At 37.2% G+C, this 16,231-nt stretch overlaps 1 long non-coding RNA gene across 1 annotated transcript; it reads right to left on the reverse strand.

Annotated features, from left to right (window-relative positions):
• Positions 1 to 1,807: 1,807 nt before the first annotated feature.
• Positions 1,808 to 12,841, reverse strand: LOC111189940 (uncharacterized). Its single transcript, XR_002648941.2, has 4 exons — positions 12,525 to 12,841; positions 12,243 to 12,308; positions 7,626 to 7,711; positions 1,808 to 2,762 (listed from the first exon to the last, which is right to left on the reverse strand). It is a non-coding gene; the product is annotated as an uncharacterized LOC111189940 (long non-coding RNA).
• Positions 12,842 to 16,231: the final 3,390 nt, after the last annotated feature.

A 16,231-nucleotide genomic window follows, 5' to 3' on the forward strand; every position in this document is an offset into this window, starting at 1 on the left:
AATCCAGGCACGCAGCCAACAGCTCCTTACACACACACATGATTCTCCCTGCAGTACTCAGCAGAGAACACAGACTCACAGCGCAAATCACACATCGCACATGCTTTTCCTCAACATTCACACATATAATTAACTTCTCAATACCATATTGTGGATGCCCTAAAAACACCACTTTCTTGTCCACCGTTATCTATCTATGCATATATATATATACTTTAATGCTTTATTTATCTAGAACAAAATGCAAAGCTCATTTACCAGTATTCGAGTACTGTATCATCCGTCTTTGCATCTTGTCTGTGGCTCATTTAGTGGTTTATTTATATTACCTTATGATTCTCTAGTTCTAAGTTTCTACAATGACAACCAGCATCATTGCTTCTTACAAGACAGAAAAAAGAAAAATAAACAGACAAAGACAAAAACATACCATACACAAACCACACACACTTCCATGTATTTTCCCACACACATAGAAAACCTGGATGCGCATTCCGGACTTTTCAGAATTAACTCCTTCATTTTAGTCGACATTTTTCCCTCTTTTTTCCTAGCATGCTTTCCCAATTCCTTTGATATACTACTCTAGAGTTTTTCTCTGTTCCTCAGCCAACTCTGTCACATGGATAACGCACGCTCAGCCGCAATCGGACGCATCTTAAAGTAATGTCACACTACTCACGCCGTACGATACCCACAGCAGTAGTTGCTTTATTTATCCCTTTACTCTCCCCTGGCTCCCTGGCCAGGGTCATTTATCCCTTTACATTTATCCCTTGTTACCTTAACTCTAGTTACAGAGAAAGCCCATGTCCGCTTAACAAATCCCAAAATACTCATGTCTTACAACTTTCAAAACCGGGCCCAGTATAAGAAGTTAGCATGCAGTAACTGACCATTTATCAAGCTTCATCCCCTAAACTTCCTACAGATAACCATTTATTTCTCTTCTGTGTGGTTGACACAACGCCACACATTGAAAATTTAAAGTTAAGGTCATTTCAACAAAAACACACCATCATCTCATACAAAACTTGTTCTCTTTTGAGTGCAACCAGCATCAAGGCACACTTCAGCAAGAAGAGAGAAAAAAAAAAACTCATATCAGTGAGGAAAGCTCACCCTTTTTTTTTCCTTTTCTCCCAGCCGAGGTTCTCCCTTCCGTCAGAAGAGCCGCTTAACGCAGGACACGGTCACACATCATTGTCCCTTCGTGGTCGCCAAAAACTTCTGTGGTGTCTTCTCTTGATGGATGGTTCTTGAAGAAATGAGACTTAACACACTGTCTTCTATTTTATCAATCAGGTTAAGTTTATTATAACAGAATTTCAGAAATGACAGTGGAGAGAGTGGAAGTTCCTGATTCTTGGGTGTCTGAAGATTCTCTACCCTCTCTTTGTTCTCCCAGAGTTTTTATATGTTAAGATCAACGCGTATCACATTTCTTTACCATAAACGGACATGTATGTTTTCAGGCGTGAGTCCAACAATTTAAAGTAGAAACAGATGTGGGGTGTTCTCATTTCTCGGCCCCCGGCCCAATGAACCCCAAGACCCCTCACTCTAGGCAAACCCAATGACCCAGCATTCTACGTGTATGGACAGTATTCCATATGAATACACTTACATATGAAACACAGCGTTTTCTACCATTTTAATACACCACATCGTCTAAAGACAGGCTTTACTACACTCAACACACAAATGAATCTATAAACTTAAGAAATGCTTAATACACGAAGTTAGTACATTTTACACCGATAATATGTGTTTTAGTTCTTAAAAACTCATTTTTGAGCGAAAGACAAGTTTCAGTCCAAACCAACATTTGAAGCAGTTTATTGTTCTATGTAGTGAGAGAGGAGCTCAAAACTATACGCAAAACGCTTTTCTCAGCCCTGAATCCTTCAAAAGCAGACTTTACTACATTCAACACACAAATAAACAGAAACAGTTAAGAAATGTTTATTTCATGATGTTAGTACCTTTTATACAGTTCTAATGTGTTTTCGTTCTTAAAAACTCATTTTTGAGCGAAAGAGAAGTTTCAGTTCAAAACAACCTTCGAAGCATTGCTCTAAGGAGCGAGAGAGGAGCTCAAAACTGTGTCCAAAACGCTGTTCTCAGCCCTGAATCCTTCAAGGACAGGCTTTACTACACTCAACACACAAATGAATCTAGATTAAGAAATGCTTAATATACGAAGTGCTAATGTGCTAATACCTATGTGCTAATAGGTGTTAAATACTCATTTTTGGGCGAAAGACAACTTTTCAGTTCAAAGCAACACTTGAAGCAGTTTATTGCTCTAAGTAGTGAGAGAGGAGCTCAAAACTATACGCAAAACGCTTTTCTCAGCCCTGAATCCTTCAAAAACAGACTTTACATTCTACATTCAACACACAAATGAACCCAAAAAGAAATGATTGTGTTAATGATGATGTTAAAGTCAATTTTACGCAGTTATAATATGTTTTAAGTCAAATCAAATCGATATTATTTACAAAGGTAATATATCCATGTGTATAGCAACTTGAGTAATTAAAGCATTTAGAGTTCATGTAAACTTCGATGCAATCAGTAGTGGAGAGTGAACCGCTAGTCCAATGCAGGAGATTGAACTGCATGATGGGCAGCTGAACTGTGGTGGGTGATGGGGAAGGCTGACTTCCAGAAACTTCCATCAGGCCGACAAGGGACATGAGATCCTGAAGGTCCAACATCCATTGGTATTGGGTCAGACAAGTGGGCAGTTAGTAACTCTGCGAAGGCAGAGAGATGGGAATTAGTTTTTATTTATTAAAAACGGAGAATAAAAAACATTATCAGAGTGTGGCTAATGCTTTGGCACATCTGAGTAAAACAGCCTAAGAAAAGGAAGAGAGGTAACAAAAACACAGAGGCACCACAATTCCATATGCCCATGAAGCCATGGATCTGTTGCCTTATCTAAAGGGAAAAACATGAATTAACAAAAGCTAGACCAAACAAGTAAGTTTTTAGTCTAGTCCAATAAGTAAGTTTTTAGTCTAGACTTAACACCTTTGGGACGGTTATTCCAGAGTTTGGGGTGCTTTATAAGCTCTTCCTCCTGCAGAGCTCCTCTGAATTCTGGGAACTACTAAGAAAGAGGTGATTAAAAAAAACAGTTTACATACAATACAGTCAAGGGCGTAGGAGCGGGTTTGATATTGGGGGGGGGGGACACATTTGCTAATATGCACCAAAGCCCACATAGTTTCTTAGAACAACATTTAAGGAATTACTTTTAATCACAAATAATCCCTTTTTTCTGTACTCTGTTTATTATTAGTTACATCCAAGTAAAGGTGACTTTACAACCGCCATGTTACTCCAAATTACATTTAAACAAATATGCGTGAAATGTCTAAATTATATACATATATGACAAAAACTGATCAGTTATCATCTGCGCTTTTAATTGTTTCTACTGAAAGCACTTCTTATGATGGTGTCCTTTTTTGAAAAAAGAATGTAACTTTACGTTTCATAGAGATTTTTGACAGAAGTTAATATAAATATTAGACTAAAGAAAAAAACATTTGGATTCGCCTGGAATCCCTCTATTTACTCAGGATTTAGTCTTACTGTGAACTACAAATAAACAGAAGTCAGGTTAGAGCAGTGTTTCTCAACCCTGTTCCTACACATTCTACTGCATATCCCCACTGCCTACTCTGCTTTAAAGTCACTTAATAAAGTAAGTGGAGGTATGATGTGTCTAATACACTGCTGACATACATAATGATTTATGCTCAATAGGGGGCTAAGGGGTTTTAACAGGTAAACTCAGTAAAGGACTGTTTATTAGCTAATCAGTTGGATCTGGTGGAAAACACACAATTTTAGGGCAGAGATCAGGGTTAATAAACTGCTTTAAACTACCAACATAAAGTATTGTACTAAATTCTGGCTATCCACTACATCTGGCTTCTAGCTAACTATTTTTTTAGTTTACTATAGCGTACAATAAGTCCTGCAATCCTAAATGAATAAACACAATTTGAAAATGAAATAGTGATTAGCTGATCAGGCATATCAGGGCAAGCTGAACATAACATATATGTTTTTTTTAAGCCTTGACTCCCTGTCTAGCTAATTCCAAAGTTAAGATAACTGACTAACACAGCTGCAGTTTATTAATCACACGGTGGGTTTAATCTGTGTGTTTTGATTTGGAGAGGAGTCTTTTTAACCAGCTATCAGAAATCTCAACACAGGTCACATGGTTAGCTCCGTTACCTCTTAGAAAAATCGCCGTATATCCAGATTTACTTCAACACCAGCTGATGCTGGACAACGCTTCTAAATCTCACAGCGAGGGGGAGGGGCTTCTCCTCCACCAGCACGCTAACTCTTCTCACAAGACCAGCGAGCTGATTGGCTGTTTCTTCTGAAAGGCGGGACTTTCTCCCTGAAACGCACCGTGATTGGTTTCCCAGCGCTTAGCGGTCGGTCTCTTCATTAACAGTACGACTGAGCTGAGAGAAACTATTTCATTTTTGGGGGGGACATATCCACCTGTTTCTAATATTGGGTGGGACATGTCCCACCCATCCCCCCCGGTTCCTACGCCAATGAATACAGTATATACCAATACACAAGGTGAAATATTATCTTTGAGAATTACATATATAATACAGTATACCTGCCCCAGTCCCTTTTAGCTAATGAACTGTGCACATACTGTGTCAAAGAAATGTTTCCAGGTTTTAGAAGTCTTTCTACTGCCATCCAGTCTTGCTAGCATGCACTCATATGCTGCTGTTTTATTCATTAATGTCATCCATTCTTTTGACGTAGGCATATTCGTACTCTTTCAATGTTTTAAGATAATTCTAGCAGCTGTGACAATGCCTACCATGATAACAGAAAAAAATAGTATAGTAATACCTATGTACTGTGTAACACCTTGTACTGGGTAAATTTCCCTTTTACTTCCCTTATATGACGTCCTACCTTTGACAGAATCCTTTCCCAGCTCTCTTCCTCAATATGAAAATTAAGGTCTTTCTGCCACACAAACCTAAGGCTGTTACAAGGGTTCTTAAATGTCCCATTGAAGATCTTGTAAAATACTGCTGCCTTATGGCATTCAGGTGATAATTCGAAATATTTACATAATTCATTATGCACATTGCTCATGTCACCATTCTTCTTTACAGATGCTCTTATCTGGAGATATTTACAAAAATGTCCCTTGTTCTTTAAGTTGTATTTATTGAGAATCTATTCAAAGGACATAAACACTCCCTCACAAAATAGGTCCCCAACAGAATGAATCCAACATTCAAGCCATTCCTTTTAGTAAACTGATTTCTTACCAATAACTATTTTAGGATTGTGCCAAAGTGAAGATACTATTGTTGGTATTGTTGATACTGTAAGACTCCCATCATTTTGTGAACCTGATCCCAAACTTCCCTTGTGTGAGACACTATAGGGTTAATGTTTGTCCTGCTTCTCAAGTTTTTGCATGAGGATGTCACTAGGATAAAATGGAAAGGCCAAATCTCTCTCTATTGCTACCCAATCCAGTCCTGTTTCATCTTTGCACCAGTGTTTGGCAAGTTTAGCAATTTTGAAAGAAATATTGTACAGTCTGATATCTGGAAGACCTAACCCTCCATTTTCACTCAGGGAGTACATTTTATTTAAGTTAATTTGTGGTCTTTTTTTCTCCCACAAAAAAACTCCTAATACTCTCATTGTACTGTTTATATATTTCAGATGGGATGGACAAAGGTTTTTGATATATAAGCATTGATATATAATTAAATTGAGGAGCTATTACCCTCTTTATTGTGTTAACCTTTCCCCACAGAGACAGCTTAAGTTTTCCCCACTTGTACATGTTAGTTTTAATGTTTTTCAATAAGGGCTCAAAATTAAGTTTTGAGATCTCCTTTAGGTCTGTACATAGCTTTATACCTAAATATTTAATTCCTGTCGAAATCCACTTAAAATGATATTGTGCCACATCACCTTGTGTACAACCTTCCGAGATTGGAATTGCCTCAGATTTACGCCAATTAATCTTGTACCCTGACAGTTCTGAATATGCCTCTATGACATTCATCAATGTTGGGATTGATGTGCTACTAAGTACTAAGTAGTGCTACTAAGTAGTGATAAAATATCATCTGCATACAGCATCAACTTGTTTTCGCTACCACCTCCCCAGATTTCTGTTATGTTATGGTTGCTTCTAATAGCTGTGTGGTGGGAAAAAAAGTAGTGACAGAATAAAACACGAAAATCTGAGTCTGGATCAAGTGAGTAGCAATTATTTAATTGGAGAAAAGACAGAATACATTTCAAAGCATGCGTTCAAGTCTCTCCCTCCGTACAGCCAACATCTCAGGGTATTTATACCTTTTTAGTTCCCCTCAGGCCATTGCCTTATATGGTAAAAAGCATTGCCTTATATGGTAAAAAGTCCACGTATCTCGGTATATTACCTGGCCAGTCTTGACCAGTCGGTCCGGTGCATTCCTACAGCCTGGGGCGAGGGTGAAGCTTACACTTTAGTGACACGTAGCTTCCAGAACCTTCCAGTACACTGGTCAGTAACTTGTGCCACGTATGTTTTATGGTTGATGCCTGAGGGATGTGATCGTGTGTTCACCTGTCCTGCACGCCCATGTGAGCCACGAATGCACATTCTAATCTCTGCAGCTAGTCAGTATCTTCAGTCAAAATTACGTACATATTTTAGTAATATTTTACCCTCCTTTTTGATTATGAATCACCTTAAATAAATACATTTTCATCACAGCTGTGGCAAGAGGTTCAAGGGCAGTAGTGAAAAGCAACGGTGAAAGTGAACACCCTTGCCTCGTTCCCCGTGTCAGTGAAAAGAAAGGGAATATAAAGCCATTAGTTATCACAGCCGCTTTAGGTTCAGTATACAAGATCCTTATCCACAAGGAAGTCCCACTCTATGCGGTCAAATTCTTTTTCGGCATCAAGTGATACGGCTGTGAGTGGGACATCCTCATGGCTACGGAGCCAAATCAAGTGAATCAGCCTTCTCATGTTATCTTTTGATGCTCTGCCTTTAACAAACCCTACTTCATCTGGATGTATAATACTTGGCAACACCTTATCTAGACTTTAGTCATAATTTTACAATCTACGTTGATCAAACTAACTGGGCGAAAGTTTGAGGAGTCTGTTATGTCCCTATCTTTTTTAGGTATAAGGGTTATCAATGCCTCATTAAATGTACTTGGTAGTGATCCACTCTGTAATGCTTCCTGGTAAACCTCTGTCAAAACTGGGGCTAGAATATCAATGTATGGTTTATAATATTCCATTATAAACCATCCACCCCTGGTGATTTACCAACTTTCATAGAGAGAATAGCTGCCCGAATTTCCTCTTCAAGTTAATGGTGACTCTAGAACCTCAATTTGTTCTACTGTCAGTTAAGGTAGAGCCCCCAAACATACACAGAGTCCCATAAAGGGCAATTTTTAACAGCAAAGCACAGGCCAAAGCATCACAAAGCATCAAGACCATGATTAAAGAATTTGTGGGATGTTACATAACTTTTTTTTTTGTTGAGAAACAAATAATACATACTCTGGTATGTTACATACCTTTAAGTGCTGACACCATTTCCTCAATGAGCACAGATCTCTTTTTCGGAGGCTGCACAAAGCTCACTTTCAGCATCTATCAGACTCTTTAACACAACAAAAATTCAAATGTTACAATAAATGTAGTAATAAACTATGTTCTAACATAATTGTCTTTGCAAGAGTGTGAGCAATCTACCACACCAAATTAAAAAGGTATACAGAAATCATATTTTGCATTGTTTTTAGGATAAACAGGGTTAAAACAAACACAGCAAATTTGCCAGTGTTAAATATAAGTTGATTTACATGTTGATTTAACACTGGCAAATTTGCTGTGCACCCTTTACCCAATACAGAAGAAAATACTGAAAAATGTCAGGGCACAGCATTTTACACAAATAGCTCTTTTCCACCAACGTGGAACGGGCTTTGTTTGCGGTCATGCGCCAAATATTGAACCGTTCTGTGCATTCTCACCAACAAAAATAGGTTTGTAAACCATTGAGTTCTTTTGCTTAAATATGGCTACATGGGTAAATATATACGTACAGTATATTTAGAGAAAATATAAATCTATTCTAGAAGACTATGAAGTAAAACTCTGAACATGGAAAAAGTGTTTATGCAACTCTGTCTTTGCAACCGTTGAGCCTTAACAAGTATTCTGACTGAGATCTGTTCTCTTTTACCATAAACAAAACTATGGATTTTTGTAATTAGGACTATTTTTAGCTACTACTGCTAAAACTCACGATTTCCAGAGATTTTCATTTATGGGTGTGGATTCCAGGTCAACAACTTTTACATCTGAGTCTGTATCTGTCTCATACAGTGGAGGGGCTGTGTTAGGATCAGGGCAGATCTTCTTTAAGAGCCTCAACCATGTGCTTTTTTTTTTTTGGCCTTTTTTGACAGTACCCAAGCACAAAAAAGAAATAAAAAACATAAATGTTAAACTTAAAGACACCCACAATCACAAGAAGATGCCATAAACCTAGAGTAATGCAGATGTTTGCAGTATCATTTGATAAATGCCAGGATTACACATTTTTGAAAGATGGTTAACACAGTATTATACTGTTTATTTATGATATATATTTCAATTGCATTTCCTATGAAATAGTTAAAAAGCTAAAGCTGAGTTAATGTAGGTAAAGTCTGCAAAACTAAGAATAATAAACCACATCACTTTGTTTAAATTGTCCAGGGCTGCATCAAAGGTGGGAGTATACAATATAGCATGATATAATAACAAACATAATATTATAAATATAGCTGCAAGCAGCAATCCTAGGGGTCCAAGCACTTTTCAGATTTCTTTAGCAATTTAGATAAACCTTGAACCTACTTACAGTTCCACATTGAAAGAGTTGCCAGAGGTTGAGATCGGACCCACAATCTTACAGCTCATAGGCGAGTCTTTTACAGAGTTGCCACTCAGTAACCATGGCAAAAAAAAGACCTTTTTCAGGCAATTAATTGAGAGAGAGTACAAAGGAACCCAGCGCCCTCTTACAACCAAATTTAGATGCTGGCATGATTATTGCTTTTATCAAAAAATAAAAAATAAATAAATATGTTAAATATTTTGTGCCATTATGATGTTGTGGAAATATTTTTTACACAATACAGCCTGTTCTCCTTATTTAATAAATTGCTTTAATAAACTGCAGCCATAGTTTTTAAATAATTGAGTTGTTATTAATAAGTCCCTTTCCACATGGGCCAAAGATGCAGCAGGCAAAGATTAAAATCAATTGGAACCCTAGTTATTGAGAAACTATTTTTTTATTTTAATAATGCCACCTATAGCTTAATTGAAGTAAAACTTGGATGCCTTTCAAATAATTATTTTTGTTAAAAAAACTACTAAGTTACTCTGACACAATTAAGTAATCTTGATTTTTAGCCATTTATGTGAACTAAGCTACACCCCAGGCTGACTCATTTGCATATGGCAGCAATGTTAATAAATATGAAGATTTGTAAAATAAATATTGACCAGGGGACTCTGCTGGACATGTTGATAACTATATTGTTGGTATATATTAAAAAATCCACAAGCAGTAGAAAAATATGTTTTGTAGATTTTGCTAAATATGGCAGTGATGGGTGTGGGCGGAGCTAAAAACCAATGAGTCTTGATGCAGAAAACTTGTCAGAATAAGATTCAAAAATAATTTTTAGTCTGCATGTCACAGTTGCTGAAAAGTAAAACATTGCTCTAAAGCACCACCATCAGGCCAAATTAGGTCACAACTTTAGTAGTGGGTTCATTACAGTACCTTGATGCCAAATTTTAAGTTTGGATGAAGTACAGTTGCTGTGGTACAAACTGTTTTAGGTAATGCACAAGGTTGAGATTGAACCCACAACCTTTTGGTTCAACGGCAAGCACTTTAGAAAGACGCCGCTCAGCCAAGACAGCCACAGGGTGTGTTTTTTCAGGCAATTTACTGTTGACAGTAAAAAGGAACCCAGCACCTTTCTTGCAAGTATTTACAATCTTTGAATCATCACAAAGGGTCAAGCTAACATTTTTTTAACCAGTTTTACCTGTTTTTTTTTTTTTAAACTATTATTAGGAACAAAATAATTATTTCGAATTGCATAGAAAATGATGAAGTTCACCAAACACACTGGACAAGATTCAAACTCAGGCTGTCAAGATGCAAGCCGAATAACCACCTCACTGCGCCACTCTATAAGCACAGGTCAGCTGGTGTCCAACATACTACTTTAAAGGTTTGGATTACAAAGGGTGAAGCACAAAACTTTATGTGAATTCACATTTTTTAAATTATTATTAGAAACTATAAAGCATTATAACAGCTGCCTAAAGACAAGCATGGTCTTGCAAGACAGCCTTTGTACAAGGTTCCAATTGCATACGTGATTGCATTATTCTGTCGCTGTGGTCCAATTCGGTTTCGATCCCCGAACCTTCAGACCAGGAAGGCAGATGCTTTCACATTATGCCACAAGTGACCTGTAGAAACATGGAGAACCTCGACACCCATGTCACATTTGAGTAATAGGAACTCAAGTAACATTTTTCAAGTATTTACAATTTTATATTTAATGTCATGCTTATACTTGTTTACTAAACAAATCTTTATTAGTTTGTTTTATGGTGACCTTGTGAAAGTAAGGTTGAGTTTTGGTCACATTTTTACAATCTGTAATAAATATATATAACCAATTTTAAATGAAATGCAGCATGCTCAGATTGATTCATGTACTTCAGTCAACAGATAAAAACTGCATTTTCCTTTAATAATTATTTACTTGGGAATTCCATAGATTATTTTGAGACCTGTTTGAGGAAAATCTGAAGAAAACCCATGGACTAGTTTGACATGTGAAATTGTCTATAAACTTCTACAAAAATCACAATAACTGTGCACTTTTCTAACATATTTGTATTTGAAAAATTGTCAAGCTTAATATTCTCTAAAACAAGTTATAAAACATTTTTGCGCAAAGTGAAGGGAGAAAGGCTTATTCTCAGTATTTTGAAATTGCACCACCATGTGGCCAATTAACATCAATTAAAGAATGTCTTTATAAACATACATTTCAAATTTAATGACGATCAGTGAATGTTGAGCCTTCCAAATTCCACTTTGAAACTAATTTTCCAATGGTGGCCATATTTTTGCAAATATAGATATGACCTTAACAATTCACTTATAGAATGTGCCTCCAATGCAGCATGCAAAATGACAACTCATTTGGTCAAGTGGTCATTGAGAAACAGATTTTTGGGTTCTATAGCCCCACCTAGGCTTTACTTGATACGCCTCTTGGATGCCTTCCACAGAATCATGTCCCCAACAAAACTGCTAAATATCACTGAAAAACAAGTTAACAGTCCTGATATTCAGCCATTTATGTGAACTAAACACACTGGGACCACACATTTGCATATAGCAGCAATGTTGTTAATAAATATGAAAATATTTTTGATAATTCTTGATCAGGAGACTCTGGTGAACATCTATATTGTTTGTATATATTTAAAAATCCACAAGCAGTAGAGCAATTTATGTTTTATAGATTTTGCTAAATATGGCAGCAGTGGATGTGATGCAGAAAACTTGCCAGAATAAGATTCAAAAAGAAATTTGTCAAAGTTGCTGAGATATTCACCAAAACGTTGCTCTATAGCGCCACCATCAAGCCAACTGAGGTCCTTTCTTTTGCCTGAGTAGTGGGACAATTAGTTTCTCTGTGCCAAATTTGAAGTTTAGGTTACTTACTGTCAACTCTACAACTTACTGTTAAGCTCTACAACCTTTTTTAGGGAAGACTAATAATAATAAGAAGAAATATAGCGGCGATTTACAGGACAGGCAAAGAGGCCCCTTAAGGCCAGTTAGGCTTAAAACATATTGCTGGTTGACTGGCATCACCAAATTGGTTGGACAGCATCACCAAACTGGATGACCAGCATGACAAAGCTGGTTGGTCGGCATGCATATTATGCTAAATAGCAAAAAATCTGTGTGCTCAGACCCCTAAAAATCTGAGCAATTCCAATAGGGTTCCAGCACCTACAGTGCTTAGACCCCTAATAATGAATAAGGTCTGCCTATATTATGTCTGTGAATCATACAAGTGTGTAAGAAATACCTTTCTTGTTGGCAATTACGTCTGTAAGGCCTTCGGTTCAGGTCTTGAGTTCACAATTTCAAGCATCTGCAAAAATACAGTTCTAAATAAATACTGACACAAACTACTTTTAATAAAAAAAACAATTATATAATGTTCTTTTTAATAATTTAGTTCTAGTGAAAAACATAGCAGGCTTCTATTTTACATTTATAATGCTTTGAAATTGCAGTAGTTGTGAAATTTGATTCTGAATGTGATGTAAGAAATTGTGATGTATAAATTATAAGGGTGCAAAAATACCTTTCTTGTAGGCTCCTCTGTATGTGAGGACATGCGTTCAGGTGCTGAAGCAGTCATCTGAAGAGGCAAAATCAATAGAGCACAAAAAAGTGATCTTACAACAAAACATAATTGGATACCTGATGTCTAAACAGTCCACACACTATAATGTAATAAACAGACACATTTAGACAGCTAACAAAACAGTATCAAAACTCAGCAAAACTGTGCATGTGTAAAGAACAATACCTTTTAACTAGTAATTACAAATAAAACTGAACATGAGACTAATCTTTCCTTTACTTTAGAGTGGGGTTCTGCTTTTATTCTTTATGTCCAAAAAGATCTGTTGACAGATATTACATTTTATTACAATGCATTATTACATATATTATTATTACAGTATTACAACGTTTTCATTAGTCTCTAACAATGTGAGACAGGTATATATATATATATATATATATATATATATATATATATATATATATATATATATATATATATATATATATCTTGTTTTGGAGTATACAATATATACACATACATTTTTTTTGTATCTATGCCATTTTTGTACATGAACAGTAATCATAAATTACATACAAAAATCATTCATTATACTACTTAAAACAAAAAGACACGAAGACAGACATCCCAAGTTGCAAAAGTTGATTTCAGGGAGCCCCCCCCCCCCAAGTGGCAAAAAAAATGATAACCAAATGATAACAAAACTTTAATTTTATATTAATTAATTTTACGTTTTTTGTTTTTTTTATATATAAAATTTAGAGTATTCCTGCCTATTTTTTTTTTATTTGACAAAAATTGACAGTAACAATATCACAAGAAATTGCACAAAATCAAAAACATTTCATATCTTATTACAATAATTATTAATATTGCCTCCGCCATGATCTGCTTTCTCTCACTCACTGAACAAATCCCGTCCGATTGGCTGTCTCACAGACTCTTTGCAGAGAACAGGCCAATCAGAACCCTCTCTGTTTTCTCTCTCTCCTTCCCTCACGTGATTAGAGAAAAAAAAGTCTGTCGCCTGTGCCGTTTTAGCTTAAAGTTAAAACGATGGTCTTTTATTGGTATTTGCATTAAGATTACATGTTCTAAACTTCTTATTTACTAGTCCACCATCAGATGACGTTTACAAAAGCCGTTCACCAGCGCTTACCTAGCCACTGCGCCCTACTAATAAGAGTCCTGCTCATCCTGCGCAGCTCCCCAGCAGCCTTCAGCTGCTCCGCCCCACCCAGACCGAGGCTGCACTCTAATAGGCTGATTAAATTTTAAACTACGAGCGCGAAGGCTTCAACCAGAACGCGCTAAACCTGCAGCCTCTCCTGTCCTGTACAATCCACAGCCAGAGGCACAGCGATATGTTTTAATGATGCTGAAAAAAAGACAATAGAAGGCATACCTGCTGAATGATGATAACTGTGTCCCAAGGTCCAGTCAAATTATGCTGTGATAGTGTGGAGACCCTGACCTCCTCACATATGCAGGTACAAAAAGAAGTAATGTGAAATTCCAGCTCACTATATATATAATAATCAGTAAATATAATTACTGATAATTATTTAATATTAATAATATTAATATTAAATAATTATTAATATTAATTAATAATATATTAATAATATTATTAATATAATAAACATATTAATAAAGGTAAGAATTCCCCATCCATCCATCTCAAACATATGAAATGTACACATGAGTAATGTTGCAATAATTTATAAACATGTGAAATGTAGCTTATCTTTACACATCCTCTGCATATTTAAATACAAATTTGCGGCTTAATTTCCAAATAGTGTAAATAATATATTGGTAACCAAATAAAGCATAGATATGCCCTGAGAAAATATAATATTACAATTGCTAATTTAATTGAAATGCTCAGATCAGATTAATTCCTCTTTTTTTTGTCGCAATTGGTGTTAGCCCCACAGTGAGGATTGTGATAACACCACAGAGGAACTGCCCAGCCACTTTGATGATATGTTATGAAAAACACAAAGCTGAGGACGGCACAAACGATCCTCTATGCAAAACTAGGTTCTAGTGTACCAGTTGCAACACTTTGCAGGATCGAGGTTCAAAAAAACATGTGCCGTAAACCCCTCTGTAGACACTGCGGTATTAAACTTGATTCTGACATTGAACATCAATGTTTTATGGGGCCTTTAAAGCAAGAAGAGTCAGACGAAAGGTACATCTTTTATGATTTTGAGGCAAACCAAGAGACTATATATGTTGCATTGATTTTAATGGCAATGTATGGTCCGCAGAAGGTACAGATTGTGGGGTTCTGCATTTTTAAACAGTTTCGGAGAAACAAGTACAAAGGATATACTTTTATAATTCCTACAGGGGTATTTTCCACATTTCTGAAGTACTAAAGAAAATCAAAACTATATAGGTCCGTATCCGCAGCCTGAGTTTTACGTTGTAGATACCATGATGTCAAAAGAGATGATTTTTTTTTATAGAATAGTACACTCGAGGGAAAGGTCTTTAACTTTAAGGAAGAGATGGTTGCTTCAAAATGGCGAGTGCATTCTCAGAATGAGGTGTTTGGCTTTCAAGAGTGAGATACTGAGGCACAGGCGTAGGCGTAGACCCGTTCAAATGCATCACCATAGCGAGCGTTTGTTTAAAAATCTTTAGAACCAACTTCCTGACTAAACACTTGTTAGCCATTCCGCCTTTAGATAATTACATCAAGAGGCAAAAAGCATTCTCCACACCAGCAATTCAATGGCTAGAATACATCTCTGTCAGAGACAAGATTCCCATTCAACATGCCCTTAACCAAGGTGAAATTAAGATTAGTAACTTTTTTATAGATGGTTACTTTGAAAATGGCAATACCCAAAAAGCTTTTGAGTTTCTCAGATGTTTTTACCACGGCTGTGACTTCGGAAGTGCTTCCCTTCAAACATGACCTATCCTTTAAGTAAGACTCACCAAACCTTTGGTGACATTTTGCAAAAGTCTTTGAAAAAAGATTTGGATACTACAAAACACGTCATGACAGTCATGACAGCTGCACAGACTGGCTTCAGGGAGGCTGCTGAGTGTGGGGGGAGCTGGATCTGGAGGAATATACATCAGCTGTTCTCGGGTACATCAGCAAGTGTGTGGAGGATGTCACTACCACCAAGACTGTCACTTGCTACCCGAACCAGAAGCCCTGGCTGCACACAGAGGTGCGTTCTTTGCTGAAAGCCAGATGAACTGAGTTGACTGTTGGAGTTAAGAGGGCAAAAGCTGCATATGCTCAGAAAATCCAAGGACACTTTTCCTCCCAGGATCCACAGAGCATGTGGAGGGGCATCAAGTGCATCACGGACAACAAATCTAACGTTGCAAAACGCTCCAAAGACCCATCCCTGCCTGAGGCTCTCAACAAGTTCTACGCCCTCTTTGAGAATCCTGACTCCCCCCCAGCACCAGACTCCCACACTCACCAGGAGAGGAGCCACTCAGCCTGACACCTGCAGAAGTAAGGAACAACCCCCGGAAAGCTGCTGGCCCGGACAACATCCCTGGATGGGTGCTAAGAGACTGCGCAGACCAGCTCTCGGATGTCCTGGCGGAAATTTTCAACGCTTCCCTCATCCAGGCAGCTGTCCCCACTTGCCTAAAGACTGCCATCATCATCCCAGAACCCCAAGAGCTCCGCAGTGACAGGTCTGAATGACTACCGG

Source organism: Astyanax mexicanus, chromosome 20 (genome assembly GCF_023375975.1).
Source record: "Astyanax mexicanus isolate ESR-SI-001 chromosome 20, AstMex3_surface, whole genome shotgun sequence".
Lineage (NCBI taxonomy): Eukaryota > Metazoa > Chordata > Actinopteri > Characiformes > Acestrorhamphidae > Astyanax > Astyanax mexicanus.